This window comes from Calliphora vicina, chromosome 3 (assembly GCF_958450345.1).
Source record: "Calliphora vicina chromosome 3, idCalVici1.1, whole genome shotgun sequence".
Classification (NCBI taxonomy): domain Eukaryota; kingdom Metazoa; phylum Arthropoda; class Insecta; order Diptera; family Calliphoridae; genus Calliphora; species Calliphora vicina.
This window is the reverse complement of record NC_088782.1, coordinates 128,575,080-128,589,132: the sequence shown is the minus strand read 5'-3', so window position 1 is coordinate 128,589,132 and position 14,053 is coordinate 128,575,080. Positions and strand designations below refer to the sequence as shown.

Here is a 14,053-nt window from a genome sequence, read left to right as displayed (position 1 = left end):
AATTGTAAACTCAACAATCAGCCTCATTCCACAAAAGACATACACAACAAAAACAACAAATTCAGCGAACATTAACAAAGAGTCTACTTAAAGTGTTTCTTTTTTAACATAAATAAAAATTGAAAACAAACAACACGAATTTTCCAGGAAAATTTTAAACAAATAATTTATGATTTAAAATTGTAATGATCCAGAATTTATACCTAAATTCATGCATGGAGCTGAATATTTATCATTTTTCTTGTTTCAAATGACGTGACAACAACCGTTTGTTGATAAAACTCTCCGCAAACTTGTAACCATTTTGTCAGGGACATAAGCAAATATTTAAACCTCATGCGGTTGGGTCTATAGAAAAAAAACATAGCGATTAGCAACGACATGTACTGGTAGTACATACATTGTCACCATACACCAACACCTCTATATCTACCGACAACAACAAAATCATTATTAAAACATGCAGATAAACTAAACTCAACATATGAAATGCATGTTAAACAAAACGCAAATTTCTATAAAAAAAACGAGGGAATACGGAAAAGTTCATAAGTTTTTAAAATTGTTTTGAAACTTTTAAACAAATCATTTGGTGTTATTCCTTAATTTGTGCTTAACATTTATGTAGAATATTCCATTGCTCTATTTAAATTGGTTCCCGATGAAAATTTTGTTTTCATAAAATTATTCCAAATTAATATCAATCATACGCACACATGAATCATTTTAAAAATTTCCAATTTTAAAAAAAAATGTTGGAGATTTTCCTTCTATAAAATTTATTAAAAATTTTAAATTCCCCACCAGTCTTAAAGAAAATTGAAAATTTGTAAAATTGTTCATGGGTGCGTATGATTAATATTAATTTGGACTAATTTTATAAAAACGCAATTTTCACCGAGAACCAAGTTAAATCCAGCTATGAAATGTTCTACACATATGTTAAGAACAAAGTAAGGAATATGATCAAAAGATTTGTTTTAAATAAATACACTAGCAACTTGTTCAAACTGCTGGCTACTTTATAGATTAACCTCGTTTTTAAGTAAATGTTATATACACTCATTTACACTTATATATAAGTATGTATGTGAAAAGGTTTTAAGGTAAAATTACTTGTTTATGGTTGTCACCGTAATTGTGGAAAATTAAAAATGTAACATACACTTCAAAACATACAAGTTACAGTGCAAGTACTACAACTAGCACCCACTCTACTACAACTTTTAGTAGCACTAGTGCAGGCACTTTAAACCAAAAGTGTAAAATCTAACATTTATTTTGACATAAACAGTGTATAGTGGGCATTAACTGCATGCAACATACTTTCATAATATGTTCTTTACGTGTGCAAGTATGTTTTAAGTATGTAGTCTATAGGTATATGTACTTCTACAGAATAATGCAACAGGAGATGAGTTGCTGGAGATTATGCTCTATTCGGGAAAATGACAAAACAATATAATCTCCAAAATATTTATTTAGATATATAAAAGGGACTTTCAATCATATTGTATGGAAACTTTTAAGCCATACATTTGTAAACATAAGAATCAAAAAAGAGTAAGAACAGGAATAGACCTGATTATTTAAAACTAGTAAGCATTATTAAGAAATAAAGAAAAAGTTGTAATTTTTACTACCAATGCTATTGGAGAACATTTAAGGAATTTAAAAAAAAACACAAATTAATAGCAGTAAAGGGACTTTCTTCATGACCCTCCTAGGTATGCTTAAAACCCCATTTTTAACAAAAACCGATATGAAAACAAACTGGTATATATTGAAAAAATAGTTTATGACAAATAAACGTAGCGCAGTCAGTTTATACTCAATCACCTATAGCAACTTGAGTAAAGCAGTTGTTACTTTTTTGCCATCAACAAAAAAACCATCAAGGTTTTGCATTGCCAAGCCAAATAAATACTAAAAGCTTAAATATGCACCAAAAAGGAATTTTGCATAAATTATACAAATAATAGGGTGGAACCTTTCATGTGATAACAAAACTGCATTTTGTTGCTTTGATCAAAATTTACAGAGAAACAGATGATGAAGCATATATGGTTTAAAAGGGTTTTTTCTCTAGATGTGCACAATATAAAAAAAATATTTAAAAAAATGTTTCAATAAAAGTGGCAAAAAGCGTTTTAAAAGTGGTCGAATTTCGGCCACCAGGCGATCCTAGTATGAGTAAATCGTTCTTGAAAATCATTAATTTTATAAAACGATTCGATTCTGGCAACTTTTTTATTTTAAACAAATTGGTGACCTTCCTATTGTTTCTAATTGATTCAACAAAAAAAACTGTTGCACTTGTTTCAGTATAAAATATTTTTTATGAATAATTGAAACCACTTTCAACTTAGAAAATGTTCAAAAAAAAATATCTACTGCAAATAAATGGTTTAGAAAACCCCAGTGGAGTAAGAGACAGTCACAATCTTAATTGAATTCAAAAAGAATTGTACTTAAAAACAGAAATTTATATTGCTTAGTTAGAATTTAAAGCAAAAATCGCTTTATAACTTTACACACATTATTTTTTATAACAAGAGAGCTATATTCGGCTGTGCCGAATCTTATATATATTTATATATTTTAGGTAAACAAAATTTATTTTTTTCCAGTCGTTTTTTTTAAATTTTTGGAAAAAAAAATTTTTATTTTTTTTAATTTAAAATTTTTTTTTCAGTTTTCTCAACTTTTTTTAATATTTAGCAAAAAAAACTTTTGGTAAAAAAAATTCGGGTTAAAAAATATTTTTTTCCGATTTTGACCCATCCAACTTACTACGGTCTTATATACGTTGTTGCAAAGGTCTTTGAAATATCTATCATTGTCTATATTAATGACTTAGTAATCCAGATATAGATCAAAAATCGAAATTGTCCTGGTGTTTTCCTTATATCTCAGCCATTTGTGGACCGATTTTAAATAGCAACCGAGCCGGATGAATTCCGGAGATATTGATGTATAAATCGTATCAATCGTGTATGTAAGTTATTTGGGGGCTTCGGAAAGTGTATTTCAATAGACAGACGGACATGGCTTAATCGACTCCGCTATCTATAAGGATCCAGAATATATATTTTATAGGGTCTGAAAATTATATACCTTTCAACATTTTTTTTAATCAATTTTTTTTTTCGATAAAATTTTTTTCACCAAAAATTTTTTTCACCATAAATTATTTTTAATATTTTCCTTAAAGTGTACTCGGAAACAAGTTGCACTATGAGGATGATGGCGTATTAAATATTTCTTTCTGAACTCAGTTGACTCAGCTATTTCCATCCGAAAGTCCGTCTGCGAAGTCTACTATTTGGCCCCAACGGAAAGACCATCTTTAAATTGAATAAAATATTCAATACTTAAGTTTGAGACCTAAGGATATAATATTATAACCCGCACTCGTCAAGATTCAAACAAAATATTGCATTTATAACAAAAAAATAGCAATATTTTTCCAAGAAAATAATAATTTTCTATTTAATTTAAGCAATTGTACTTTTAATACGTGCCGTCTGTAATTGAAAATTTGTTGTTGATCATCCATTTATCTCAGTTTTTTATTGATTGGAAATGATTCTTCAGAAATCTTTCATATTCAATTAATTTCTTTGCCATTAAAGTGTATAAATCTAGTCATTTGTTTGGATTGCTACCAAAAATAAAAATGCATACTCAGTTTAATATAACAAGTGCAATGAGATTTTATAAAAAGTAAAGAAAGAGTTTGGTAAGCATATTTAAAGATTAGTTTATTTGATCGCTTACCCGGAAGCAGTAAATGAACCTTAGACTATTTCAAATGCTACGAAAGAGCTGAAATAGGTCATAATTACTGAAAAATATGTTTAGAGAATTAAAGCCAACTTTCTAGCCAAAAATCGAATTACAATTTTTGGATGCAGAACACAGAATGAAAATTTCAAAAAAAAAAAATTTGATTTTCTTCAATATATCATGGCTTAGAACTCTGATATATCATAATTATTGTCATAATTTAGTACAGCATATTGAAGTTTATTTAATATTCGTGTTATATTGATTTAAAAGCATTTCCCAGCTTTATGTTTATTCAGCAAATAACCTCCAGTCAGTTGCAACCAGAAAAAAAAACACAAACACTATAGCCATTTACTAAATAAACCCAAGAAATCCATAAAACAACAGTTCAAGAAACTGCAATCAAATCTAACAAAAAAAAATAAAACTAAATTTAATTGAGAGAAAAAACAAATTAAATGATAAAAAAAATCAATTTGCAATACGATATTTATGCTTTAATAAACAGTAAAAATTTTAAAATAAATCGAACAAAAAATTAATGCATATTTTAAGGAAAAACCAATAAAATGTTTGTTAAATAAACATAATAAACATACACTAACTGTAAATATTTTTGGTAAATATTTTGTTATATTATTTTCAAATAAAAACGCCCAGCACGTATTGTTTACCACAGTCTAACAAAAAATAATATATCGTGTGTAGGATAAAAATTTAAATATATTTTTGGGATTTTAATAAAAACATGTTTTGATGTTATTTAACCCGCCTGGATAACAAGAACAACAACAACTATAAAACAATTTTATGACACTTTAATATTTAAACGAGTGAGTGTCATCGCAAAAAAAAATAATAAAAATAAATGTACAAATTGTTTGCATAAAAACTTTATGAAATTTAATAAAACCAAAAAAATCCTTTGTTTATTTTAAATTTTTATTTTAATTATGTAAATTTGATTAAACAAATTAAACATAAAGACTTTGAATATTTTAAGTAATTTGGAAAATATTTTATATTAAATGCAAACAAAAAATTGCATTACGAGGAAATCCAGGCAAGGTTTTCACAATAAGAACAAACATGCACTCAAACCATTAAAATAATGATTCTGATTTTTTAAAAAAAATTCAATAAAAAAATATTTAGTCGTTTTTGTAGCACTTCCAGCTATGATAGTATTTAATTGCAATTTTATTTTAAATTGAAAATCACTTAATGACTTTAATCATTCTTGAACTTTATTAAATATTTTAAAATCGCCAACAGTTTCAAAGATAATTTGAAATTTATAAAATTGTTCAAGGGTGCGTATGATTGATATTAATTACACAGTACCACACATGATTTTGGGACTCAGTTCTGACAATTGCACGTGAAAGTAGCCCAAAAAATAAGAAGTTCTGCATTATTAGTTTTGTCAAGTTGGCTGCCGTAATAATTTAATGGGCATACGAATTTTTTTTCCTCATGGTGGATTTTTATCACTTTTTCTACATTTTAGCACGGTTATATCTCGTATACCGTACGGAATATCTCTTTTGTGGCTGAAGCAAAGTTGTAGATATTGAATAGTAGAAAAAAAGCTACCCGAAAAAGGTGCATCCAGTACCTTAAAAATCGCAAAAATGCCCATTTTTTTTAAATTTTTACCAATTTTTCACCTTTTTTGCTCAATAACTGGATTACAAATCCAATTATGGACCGATCACCATGAAATTAGGTCGTGTGATTTGTGTCTATATGAAAGTTATTTATAATGAATTTTGTATGTATACCATAATTTTTAACAGATTTATTCACTTTAAAGTGATTTTCGGAAGCGGGTCTTATATGGGAGCTATGACTAAATATTGACCGATCATATAAAAATTTGGCACGTATAATTTGTTCGGCGCAAGGATGAAGCCTGTTGAAATTGACTGAAATCGGTTCATTATTTCACCTAGCCCCCATACAAATGTCCTCCCGAAATTGGGCTTTATCGGTCATAAATGTTTAATTTATATATGTATCTACACAAATTTCGCTCCAAATAAGTTTTATATATACAAAATTCTTGTCAAAAAATTTTATTGTGATCGGTCCATAATTATTCATAGCTCCCATATAAGACCCGCTTCCGAAAATCACTTTAAAGTGAATAAATCTGTTAAAAATTATGGTATACATACAAAATTCATGATAAATAACTTTCATATAGACACAAATCACACGACCTAATTTCATGGTGATCGGTCCATAATTGGATTTGTAATCCAGTTATGGAGCAAAAAAGGTGAAAAATTGGTAAAAAATTTAAAAAAAAATGGGCATTTTTGCGATTTTTAAGGCACTGGATGCAACTTTTTCGGGTAGGTATGTACTTTTTTTCTACTATTCAATATCTACAACTTTGCTTCAGCCACAAAAGAGATATTCCGTACGGTATACGAGATATAACCGTGCTAATATATAGAAAAAGTGATAAAAATCCACCTTGAGGGAAAAAAATTCGTATGGCCATTAAATTATTACGGCAGCCAACTTGACAAAACCAATGATGCAGAAGTTCTTATTTTTGGGGCTACTTTCACGTGCAATTGTCAGAATTGAGTCCCAAAGCAATGAACTGAAAAATGTTGTACTGTGTTAGGACTAAATTTATAAAAACTCCATTTTCACCGGGATCCAAGTTAAATAGAGCGCTGAAATGTTCTACATATATGTTAAGAACATATTAAGGTACTACATTAAAAGATTTGTTTAATATTTACTGAACCATTTTAAAAACTTATGAATGAAATTTTCTAAAATATTTTTTCAAAATTAATTAATCTTAACAGGTTTCTTCTGAACCTAAAACTAAAATTACTAGAATGTAGTTATTTTTAAGAAACCGGACAATGAACTGTACAAGTTAAATTAACAAGTTATATAGCCTTTTTATTGTACTTTAAGCGCTATAAGCTGCCAAATTCTTAGTTTATTTTAAAATTGAAAATCACTTAAAAGAACTTAATTTAAAACTGGTATCTAATTAGGTTGAAACTGTCATTTATAGGTCAATTAGCTTCCGCCTAGAACATTTTAAAATAACAAGCTATTTAACTATTCAAGTAATCAGTTATTTAGTCCTTTTTTATTGCACTTCTATCTCAATTAGCAGTTAAATGCCTAGTTTATTTTAAATCACTTAAAAAACTTCATTTAAAATTTAAAAATCTCTAACAGTTTTAAAGATAATTTAAAATTCATAAAATTGTTTATGGGTGCGTATGATTGATATTAATTTGGACCAATTTTATAAAAACACCATTTTCAAGGGGAATCAAGTTAAATTCAGCAATGGAATGTTCCACATATATGTTAACATCAAAATATTTGTTTAAGATTTACAAAATAATTTTGAAAACTTATGAACGCTTTTTTACGCAAAACCAAAAATATTTGTTCTAAATGAAGTTACATTATTTGACGATGCATTCCATATTTGAGGCTATCAGCGCAAAAGTGATGTAACCCCAAACTATTTACTTAGTGGTATATTCAACTTACACCACTTTTGCGCTGATGGCCTCATTTATGTTATCATGCATTTTCCAAGGGTGATGCTAGCATTTTAAAAATGATAACTAGTCGCCTTTAGATTTAAATACTATATGATTTTCATAAACATTATTTATATTTTTTTTAAATTATGCAAAATAAATTTATGAAATACCAAGCCTTCCTTTCTGTTATCTAATTTCCCACCCTTTTTTATCGCACAATTTATTTTCTAACCTTCATCAAATTCAATAACTATTTGTATAGAAAGCAAATATTAATAATATGCTAATTCTTTTTCCAAATAAATACCCGCAAATAATATTAAATTTATAAATATGTACCAGTAAACTCACTCCTATTCCTATTAACACTAGTATTGAGTACGAGCCACAACATTTATATAATTTTCCACTTTATGCTTTTGAAAATTTTCCATATTTCTTCCGTATTTCATAATAAAGTTTTATTAATGTTTAACAAAAAAAGAAGAGACAAAATGGTTTCATATGTCTACATTTTCACCAGTTCCTGAGCATATTTTCCTCTCTCACACAATTTGAATAATGTATTGCTAAGGACAAGGAAATACAAATATACATAAATATATTTAACTTCAAACTTAATGTATATGACATGCTAGAATTTTATGGCTTTAAAAAGATTTGTTTAGTTTAAATTCTAAATTATGACACAATAAAGTTGAGAATTTAAGAGTTACTTTTGAGAAAGAATTTTGTAAAATGCTTTATAAATCTTATTTGATTTTAATATGTAAACACAATAAAATAAATTATTATATTTAAGAAGCTTATACTTGATTAGGTAAATGATGTCCAAATCTTTTAAGACATATTTATGATACTAGCATTTAAACCAGCAATTCAGTTTAATAACCTGTCAATATTCTCCACACTACCTATTTACACGATTTTCTGTGTCTCAAATAGTATTTAGTTAAATCTACCATAAGCTTAATAAAATATTTATTGTGTAAATATGTATTCTAAATAAATATTTAACAGAAACCTCTCTGGTTTATCTGCCACTTATGACAGTCTAGAAATGTAATTTAATATTTTTCATCTTCATATTTCTATTTTATTTGTTAGTTGTTGGCCATTTGGGCGGCAGTTTGATGATGATGTTGGGTAAACAAACATTAATTTACTTGACGTCTTTTAAGGATTTTGATGATGTTAGACAAACAAACAAACATCTTTTAAATCCTTTAGATAAAACGATAAACAAGTGATAAATCGTAAAAGTTATAAACAAAATATATTTTATCAGTTTTATGTGAAGTGTTTGTTTGAATGATAAAATATTTGAAGTACATGTTTATATTTATGAATTTTTCTTAGGAATTTTTTAAAAAAACAACAACAAATCTATAAAACTAGACAGAGCAATGGCATTCATTTTTTAAGCTACACTAGGTCTAATATCAACCTAATGTAAAGATAAACAAATTTTGTTTTGAATACAGAAAAATAGAGTGGGATAATTGAAATTTAACAGACAGGGATTAAATAAAATGTTAGTTGTTATCGAATTTCAAAATTAAAAATATTAAAAAATGTATTTTTAATGTTTGAACATTTTCAAATATAACCCGAAATTGAAAAATTTAATTAACAGTTTTCTATATAATTTTTAAATATAAATTCACTGTCAGATTTTTCGAATTTGTATAAAAAATTTAAGTTCTTATCGAGTTTCGAAATTAAAATAACAAACTTAACAAAGCAAGAATTTAATTTCATTATTGTATATTTTTTAAAAAAAAATTAGGTTTATGAAGTTCGAAAATTTACGAAAATAATTTCGAAATCGAAAAATTTTAAATAATTTTTAAAATTGAACAAAATTTTATTAGATTCAAAAACATTTGAACTTAAATTCGAAATCTGAAATTTCACCGTCAATAAATTTGACATAATTTTTCGATTTGTATAAAAAAATGTATAAATTTGAGTTTCGAAATTTAAATATTGTATTAAAAAACTTAACAAAACAAGAATTTAATTTCATAATTGTATATTTTTTTAAAAAAAATAGGTATTTATGAAATTCGAAAATTTTCGAACATAATTTCGAAATTGAAAAATTTTAAATAATTTAATAATTTTTAAAATTGAACAAAATTTTATTAGATTCAAAAACATTTGAACTTAAATTCGAAATCTGAAATTTAACTTTCAATAAATTTTACATAATTTTTCGAATTTGTATAAAAAAATTTATAAATTTGTATAAATTTGAGTTTCGAAATTTAAATATTGTATTAAAAAACTTAACAAAACAAGAATTTAATTTCATTATTGTATATTTTCTAAAAAAAAATTTAGGTATTTATGAAATTCGAAAATTTTTGAACATAATTTCGAAATCGAAAAATTTTAAATAATTTTTAAAATTTAACAAAATTTTATTATATTCGAAAACATATGAACTTCAATTCGAAATCTGAAATTTCACTGTCAATAAATTTTACATAATTTTTCGAATTTGTATAAAAAAATTTATAAATTTGTATAAATTTGAGTTTCGAAATTTAAATATTGTATTAAAAACCATAACAAAACAAGAATTTAATTTCATTATTGTATATTTTTTAAAAAAATTTTAGGTATTTATGAAGTTTGAAAATTTTCGAACATAATTTCGAAATCGAAAAATTTTAAATAATTTTTAAAATTGAACAAAATTTTATTAGATTCAAAAACATTTGAACTTAAATTCGAAATCTGAAATTTCACTCTCAAAATTTTTCATTTCATTTCATTATAATATAATTTTCAATAAATTTAAAACAAATAATTGTTATTTGTATAAAATTAAATTTTAATTGTTATTGAGTTTCGAAATTAAGAGTATAAAAAGAATTATATTTGCATATTTTTTGAATTTTTTAAATATTTATTAAGTTCGAAAATTTTCGAACATTATTCCAAAATCGAAGAATTTGTTATGATATTTGATAAATTTTTTTTCAAATTTTTATTAATTTTTTTTTATCGAATTCTAAAATTTTCGAACATAATTTTTAAATCAGAAAATTTGTCTATTATAAAGTTATTTTTCAAACATTTGATTATTTAAACCATAAAGCAAATTCATTGAATTTTTTTATGTAAATTTAAAACACAACTCTAAAATTATAAAATCGACACTTATTTGTTCCCATTAACATTGACGTTAGCAAGCAACAACGAGACTACATATGAATTTTTGGTAATTTTTTTTTTTTTTTTGCAAACTAACCAAACACATGGCCCAAATTTTATATACATATATTAGTCACAACACGTATTTAAGAACATACGTAAAAATATATTTTACAACTGCTGTTTATGGACTACAACAGCACTTCTTACAGATGTCATCATCGCCAGCTTTATTCAGCCATTCATTCATTCATTCACTCAGTCATTGAGAACATACACACTACTTAAGTTATTTGATTATAGACACAGACCGATATACTCGTACTTGCTCAGACATAAAAAGGATCTACTTTATTTCATCTTAAAATATTTGTTTCCTTTTTTTATTTTTCTTTTTGTTTTCATTTTACGTTTATGTGCTTTAATGGTCATAAACCCCTTTCAAAACTGCTCATACTTCATTGTCAGTTGTCCAAAAATTGTCATCTCATTCGTTGTTGGCACTTGCCACATCACATCTTCTCTTTTGTTTTATGGTCAAATAAACTCTAAAGCTGTAGCAAACGGCTATAAATACAACAACAACAATAACCAGAACCATAGCCATAAAAAATATGTTCACTAGACATAAAAATATTTAAGGTCTTTTATATATTTCATTTTTTTTTTTTTTTTTTTGTTTTGAGATGAAATGTTAAAACATCTTTTTTTTATTATTTTACTCGTTTGTACGTTTCTGTATTTCAATTATATTTATGATTGATTCAATGTAAAGAGCAAAAACACTTTACTAAATAAATAAATGAATAGATAAATGTGAGAGAGAGAGAATGAACAGAATGAATGAATGACTGACTGATGGATAGATTGTAATAGACAAATTTAATGAAGTGTTAAAAAATCTATTTGTATTTTGCAACAATCAATATTTAATCAAATAAAATTAATAATTGAAAAGTAGCAATTAATTTTAATTGTTATTACTCTACTACGAGTAGACACCGACATAGAACAATAACACCATTAACTTTTTAGTTATGTTCGAAAATCCTTAAAAAAAGAAACTTACAGAATCTTGGAAAAGTTTCGAACATAATTTCGAAAACAAAACAATTGCCTAACTATTTATTTATTATTTTAAAACCAACATGTTCTCAAAAGTGTTAAAGTTATGTTCGATAATTTTTTCATGTTCGAAATATTTGAACTTATTTTCAATATTTTTAAGATTCGATTTTTAATATTTTTAAATTTAAATTTAAATTTTTAATTAAAAGAATTTTTATGAATTTTTAAATTTTTTTTTGGAAAAATTTTGAAATTCGAACATAAATTCGAAATCAAAGATTTCACTTTTTATGGCAAAAAATTGATTTTTTTTGTGTACAAAACATAAGTAATCATATATTAATTTTTTTATTTTGTTAGTTTTCGAAAATTTTTTAATATAAATTTGAAATTTTAATTTTTCAGAAAAAAGTGAGTTTTGATACAAAACCATTTTGACGCAAATACTGAAAGTTTTAAAACTATTTCTAGTCATGTTCGAAAATTCGATGTTCGAGATTTGAATTTTTCATGCTCGAAAAAATGTTTGCTACAAAACATATGTTATTAAAGATGATTTTATTAATAAGATAATTTTTTAGTTTTTTTTAAATTTTAATAAGTTCGACATTTTTCGAACATAAACAAACATAAATTCGAAATTAGTATTTTTACTTTTTCATACTAAAAATAGAGTTTTAATAGAAAAATTTATTTATCAGAGAAGGATCTTATTACATTTTTTACGTTATGTTCGAAATTATTCGAACATAAATTTGAAATTCGAAATTTTACTTTTTCATATGAAAAAATTAAGTTAGAGTAACAAAAAAATAAGGTACAAACGCAGACTATTTTTATAACTTTTTGTAAGCATGTTCGAAAATTCGAACATAACTTCGAAACTAAAAATATAGATTTTTATAACAAAAAATAGATTTTTGCTACAAAACATAAATGATTACCGAACTGGGTTATTTTTTTAAATTTTATAGCATATTCGAAAATTTGAACATAAATTTGAAATCAGAGATTTTAATTTTTCATAGGAAAAAATTGATTTTTAATAGAAATCCCAACCCCCTTATTCATAATAATTTTTTAACTTTATAAAATTTTTATAAAACTAAATTTCCATATAAAATTGTTTTAAAAACCTGTGATAAATTTAAAAATTGATTATGAATAAGGCCTTAAGAGTTTAAAGAATTAACTTTCGTTTAGTTTTTTCTTCAACATTCAGTTATTCAATTATTTTTCTAAATTTAAAAAAATCTTATTATCATAATTTCATTAAACATATTTTCTGCTATTTTTTCACCAGTTTAATACCTGTTGCGTTTTAATTAAATTCTACCGCCCGGTTACTGACATTAAAAAGAATATATTTTAATTATGTTCTCTTTATAATAAAAAAAAAATTATCCTCAAAATAGATAATTCACTTCACTTTTTCTACTAGTCAACTTTTTTCACTTTCATTGTAAACTTTTTGTTTTATAGAACAATGACACTTAACAAAATATGAAAACTGCATATATGTATAGTGAAGGTTTTTTTTTAAAAAAAGAAAAACCTGCTGAAAGCAGTGTTTGAGGCAGGAGGATTTTATGCTTGTATAGTTTTGTTTGTTCCTCTGCTTTTAATGCAGCAAAGTGTCAAGTTTAACATAAAGTCGGTTGTTTATGAATTTTTCATTTTAAATTTACTTACCAGCTTAACAATGCGTGTAAGTTTAACTTTTGCTGTTGAAAGTTCCTTTGTTTTATGAGGTTTTTCTCACTTGTGGCGCACACTGCATCAAATCTTGAGGTTTAATAACATTTTCGGAAACTTGGTTACACCAGAGTATAAGAAAATAGTCAAAAGAGATTTTTCCATAAAGCAAAACCTGCAAGAAATATAATAGAAATAGAAAAGTTTGAAAAATTTTATTAAATTTCGAGAATATTTTGCGTAGCATGTTTTTAAATCGCCTAATGTCAATTTCCCAGTTTGTTACCCATTGTTGAAGTTTTTTCTTTGTTTTAACTTTTATTACATAAAATGTAAAGTTTATGCAAGAAAAAAAAAATTGTCACAACAAAAACTGAAATATTAAAATGAAATAAATAACAATATATGAATATGTATGTATGAGTATAATGCATGTACTTGTATGTACTTATACAAAGTTTACAAGTTCTTGTTATTAAGTTTTTGCAAGAAAAAAAAACTAAAAATTAATATTAATTTTCTTAAAAATGTATGCATATGAAAATTCATGCAACATTTAAGTTTTATTTACACAAATTTGATAACAATTTGTTTATATTTTCTTAAAAAAATTAAAAATAAAACTAAAAATTAATCCCTTTCATATGCAAAAACCCAACATGGCGTATACTTGTTATTTATTGTATGAAAATATTCATACGCTCTGGTGTTTTACTCTTCATTATAAAATAAATACATGGGTGGCGTATGATTAATATTATTACAATTAGAAATCAATCTTACTGCTCTATAGC

General features: G+C 25.1%; 1 protein-coding gene across 1 annotated transcript in view; it reads right to left on the bottom strand.

Moving 5' to 3' along the window:
* Nucleotides 1–13,429, bottom strand: part of LOC135953227 (substance-P receptor-like) — a 66,748-nt gene extending 53,319 nt beyond the window's left edge. Inside the window, exon 1 of the mRNA XM_065503009.1 lies at nt 13,257–13,429. The gene's annotated coding sequence lies outside the window, so the exon portion shown is untranslated. The remainder of the gene's footprint in view (nt 1–13,256) is intronic.
* Nucleotides 13,430–14,053: the final 624 nt, after the last annotated feature.